Source organism: Eptatretus burgeri, chromosome 3 (assembly GCF_056783735.1).
Source record: "Eptatretus burgeri isolate ZD-2024b chromosome 3, Ebu_testis_v1, whole genome shotgun sequence".
Classification (NCBI taxonomy): domain Eukaryota; kingdom Metazoa; phylum Chordata; class Myxini; order Myxiniformes; family Myxinidae; genus Eptatretus; species Eptatretus burgeri.
The window spans coordinates 61,918,253-61,923,426 of record NC_140963.1 but is presented as its reverse complement, the minus strand read 5'-3'; the positions used below and the strand labels follow the sequence as shown (position 1 = coordinate 61,923,426).

Sequence of the window (5,174 nt, the reverse complement as noted above, 5' to 3'; positions counted from 1 at the left end):
TAGGATCCCTCTAGCTTTCTCAGGCGCTATTGCAGAAACTACCTCATGGACTGGAATCCATCGCGCCTTGGCTCCTTGGCCAAAGGCAATCCCAATGTTCTCAAGACCTAGTTCCTGTAAGGATGGCAGTACAGATATTGCTATGACTAGTACGTCCGTGTCATTAGCCTTCATGATAATGGACATGTTACCATCCGTCGTTGCATCCCTGGCGTGTACAAATATTCGAGTGTCAGCTTCTTCATGACAACATGGAGACACAGCATCCAGTGACTTCCTTGTGTTGCTAATGGCATCTTCTCCTTTTGTGTCAATGACTGTGCTTGTCATCTGTGCTGCACACATCTTTTCCGCAAGGAAGTGAAACAGCTCAATGTTTTTGCTGTCACCTGGAAGAAAGCTTCTCCAGTTACTTGGGGTCTTACTGGTTCCTGTCACTCTTCTTCTGATTCCTTGCCCCCTTTTTGACCTTGCCTCAGACTTCAGACTTGACTTCTTTTACACATCAAACACTACGTCCACCCTCTCGTACCTGGCACCATAGGATTCCACCTTTGGGATGATGTCTTCTTTCGCATAGTCATCAAATATCTTTGAAGTGCGTGGAGGTAGGGCATTGATAAGTGCTGAGCCATCAATGATGACTGCATCTCCCCTTGGTTCTCTGTCTGGGATGTTCACTTGCGCTTCAAGAATTTCAGCCAGCTGTGACTTCTGACATGTATGAAGCTTGCCGCTGTCACTGAGAGATGCAGGGTGTGACTGATTCTCATGCTTGAAGAATTCTTGCAAGTCACACTGCCTGTTCTGGCATGAGACGAACAGTAATGAGAACAGCTGACAGTCCGTCTTTCAGGACTTTCTCCTTAAAACTTCCCCCAGCTTGCTCTTGTTTGAAGAAAGAAACAATGTTTCTTTTGATTGGATGATGGAAAGGACATTCACCTTCACTCTGGAGCCCCTCCATGAATGAATGGAACTGCTCTTTGCCCCGCTGGTGATGTGTTGCTACCATTTCGGCTAGAGTTGGGTCTGCAATGATCTTCATGTCTAGTACCAGTAGGTCGGCTGATTCTTCTTGGAATGGGTTGCCCATCTCCTGCATTACTGCAGAGAGTGCTTTCACCTTTTCAAAGAAAGATTTCTGGGCACTCAGTGTCTGCTCATGGTGTCTGCTGTTGTTGGTTGCATCTTTCATACCAGACATGGCCTCGTATATCATGCCTGGTGTTGGCTTAATGGTTAAGGTAGTGGGCTTGGGATCCTAGGGTCCTGAGTTCAAATCCCGCTCAGCTGTTGAATTAACACCGGGTGGGGTTGACTCTGCCTGTCATCCTTCTGAGGTCGGCAAAATGAGTGCCAGCATGCTGGTATACTGTGTCGGAGTGGCGACCCGTCCAGGATTGTTCCCAATAGCCAAGGAGACTGCTTCGGCGGCACCAACGCTCTGGACAGAGTATGGTCCTAATGGATGAATGGATGGCCTCGTATCCAGCTACTAGACGACTCACTTCGGGTCCAGCGACCATCCACCAACGAAGTGCTGCTGGGTCTTCTGTCAACCCAATTGCTCCTCCGTCACCTTTGATGACTGCATTATTTTGCTCGTGGGCTTGGTCGATTGCCAGGGCAGAGAATTCTCTTCTCAACTTGTGGATAACGAAGTTCCCTTTGTGAAACTCCCTGGCCACATCTGGATGTTGTTGCTCAAGCGAGATCATATCTCGGAGGTGAACTGGGATCCATCGCGCATAGTTGACATTGTTATTCGCAAAGACGTAAGGCGCTGGGTCTGAAAATGCTTCACTGTACAGGTTGAAGTCTCCTTCTCTGAATGAGTGGATCAGGGTGAATATGGTGAGCTTCATGTCCAGCACTAGACTCCAGAACTGGATCTGTGGACTCTCTTGCCTCCGTTGTTCACACCAATCTTCAAAGGTTAGATCTGATCTGTTAGACTCTTCAGAGCGGTAGTCATGGTATGCTTCCTTCATCAGTTTGTACAAGCTGCATGCAGTGATCTGGTGTGCTTGTCTTGTCCTGGTGACACTGGATGCAGACAGGAAAGACTCTGCTGTACCAGATGAGGCCACCTCTGCTTCCACAATGGAACTGGTCCAGCCACTGTCCTGTAGTTGTGTTCCCATCGATCTCAGTGCAGCCATTTCTATATGAAGTCCACCAAACATGATAACGAACTTGTCCTCTCCATATTCGGGCCACTGCCATTGCATTTGTTTTGCCAGAGCATACAACGGTTGGTCAGCAGCAATTACAGGTGTCTGCCCTGGGTTCAGGAAAGCCACTGTATCACAGACCTTCTCCATGACATGCTTGATTGTTGCAACAGAGTGAGCCTGGTCTCGCAACAGAGGCATCAGTGCTGAAATGCTCACTTCAAATGGATGGCTCCTTTTCTGTGTTGCATGGTGGACTGACTATGTGATGCAGACTGCATCAGCCACATCCTCAGTGAGGAACACTTCCTCCAACCAAGAATATTCTTCTTTCAAGTGTGACCAGATTGACTCGGGTGCTGGTAAGGACTGGCTTGCTACTGGAGGGGGATTGGGATTTTTCGTAATGTATGCTGGTCGAACATTGGTGAATGCTTCTGGAAGCTCTGGAACTTTCTTCACCTTCATTTCTGACTCCAGTTTGAGCAGCTCACGTTCATTGCCAGCATTTTCAGTGCTTGGATGTTGGAAAAATGGACACACTTGTGCCATGGAAGGATGTTTGAGCTGTGGTCGCAGTCGGATTATGATCTATGCTGTCCACTGCTGCAGTTGTGAACAACTGCTTTCTCAAGACTGGGGGACAGATGACTCCATCTTCCACATACCGTGCAACAACTGCTTCTCCTAACTGGGCTGAGACTTCTAGGACTCTGTCGTATGATATGCTGAGCCCATTCTCATGGAGCATGTCAATGAGTTGTCTCTTCCTCATCTTGGCAAACACATACAGGCCAACATAGACTGCACAAGGTGTCTCACGGTCCTTGGAATGCCTGTGGACATCCGTTCCTTCCTTGTACTTGGCAAAGCAGTTGTACTGCAGGAGCTGTGATATAGAAAGGTCAGATTTCGATGCTCCATGCTGGAGTTGGGACTTGATGTCTGCGCCATGTTCGACCATGCATACAAATTGCAGAAGTGATGGTGGTGCAGCATGTTCTCGGTCTGTGTCGTGAAACGTGCTGCTGAAATGCGAGTTTTGATGGAGCATGTCTCGTCTTCTTATCCCAGCAGCTTTCGCAAGATGGATCGCTTCACCGTACTTGGATGCTTGTGTGAGGATTGAGCCTACATCATTCTCAAAAGCCAGCAGAACATCTCGTCATTGGTGATGAGCTTGCAGCTTGGGGATGTGAAAAAGCAGCTGGTCCTTAAGTCGAGTAGGATGAACATCAGGCGATTCAACACCAAGCTGCTCCAGCCTCTGCTTGTAAAGCATGGTCATATCAGCAAGCCTGAAAATGGGTGGATCTGTACTATCACTGGCAGTTTTCATCTCACTAATGTAGGTGACCAGTTCGGAGAAAGCAATTGGATATGCTTCCTTCCAGTGCTCCTGTGCTTTCTCTTGCTCCTGCGTCTTCGGGTAGACTCGTTCTCGGTTATACAGTGCCACCAAGCAGGCAGGGTGATATTTCAGTTCTTGTGCTACGACATCTCCTACACCCAGTTTGGCAAGGAGTTTTCTATCACTGAGTGTTTTTGCACGTTTGTTTATTCTCTTATTCAATTTCATTGTCATTGCTTCTCTAAGCTCACCCCCTTGGGTTTCACAAAGAAAACATTCTTGTGTTTTAGCTTCTTGGACCTTTCGTGGGATCTTACTTCTGCAGCCCTCATCACGAGCACCTGCAGGGATTGATCTTTTTTCAGCTCTGTGTAACTTTGTGTTGTTAAATAGAAGCCTGCAACTCTAATGATATCGTGCCTTGTTTTGTCTCAAGGTTTCCTCTATCCCACCACCTTCGTCAAGTCTTGCAGGGTCAAGCTTGATTGGTGGTGCATTGAGTGAGTGAAACAGAGGAATATTCCTTGCCAAGTTCATATACCCATCATCTCCTCTTTTGGCAAGATTGGCCTGGGGGGACTTTAGATCTTCTTTCTTAACCTCCTGACATAGGCAACACTTGGTCCAGACAGTGTTCCATGATTTACCAGTAGAACTCTCGTCCATGGCCAGTATGATGTTCAGGGTCGAGGGTCTATCCTTTTACCACCCTGTACATGTATAATGGACACTTTCCTGTCTGGGATACAACTAGGTTTATGCATCTGCCCTACACCTAGTCCGATCGTTCATCCAGTGTCATAAGTCCCGTGCGATCTGTACACCATCCAGATAACTAAAACCCCATTATCCTTGGCTCGGCTCTCCCGCGCTGGCATGTCCTGTCGATTCAGGTGCGGCTGACCTTACTGATCCGGGGTTGATTAGGCAACATTTGGAACACTAGTAAGTTGTTGCAGTGTGATGCCAACATACAATTTCGACTTAGCTGACACTGAACCCCATGCTGAGTTTTACAGCAGTGATGTCACCAATGTGCCTTGGTAGTGCCCAACAATCAATCCTTCAAGAAATTCTTACTTGGCGATGAACTGGAAATGTTGATTAAAGGACTGGTAAGTGGCCTGGATTCAATCAGCACATCTGTTTCATCAACTTCGTGCACTTCGAAAATTTGGAGCCAGATGTACTCCATCACACGCAGAGACCTTCTGTGTGCTACCCTCATCTAGTTTCGCCCGCGAGCCAATGTGGTTTACCAGGGTGTGGCCGATGCCGTGCACTAGCAAATTCTTGGAGCCATAGATGAGAGTTGGGCCAGTGATGAGGACCAGTGCCAGTAGTCCATCCAAGGGATGTGGCTAACTGCTGAAACAGAGGTACTACCTCTAACACTACACCCCATGCATAAGTAGCTACTACTACATACTGTACATGTTAAGTCATGCAAACGTATGAAAATCATAAACAAATGTGCAAAATCAGAAAAGTGTGTGCCAGGGGGCTTTAAAAACAGGAAAATCCACTTCAGCAGGCTTGAAAACATAGGACTCCACACTTAGATCATGCAAATTGAACAACTACAAATACTTCTAAGCAAAAAGTCAACTTCGGGAGGCCAACTTGGCAGCCATCTTGAAAAATGG

At 47.3% G+C, this 5,174-nt stretch overlaps 1 pseudogene; it reads right to left on the bottom strand.

The window, feature by feature from the left end:
• Positions 1–2,469: 2,469 nt before the first annotated feature.
• On the bottom strand, positions 2,470–4,194 carry LOC147030038 (uncharacterized; annotated as a pseudogene).
• Between the last annotated feature and the right edge of the window lie 980 nt (positions 4,195–5,174).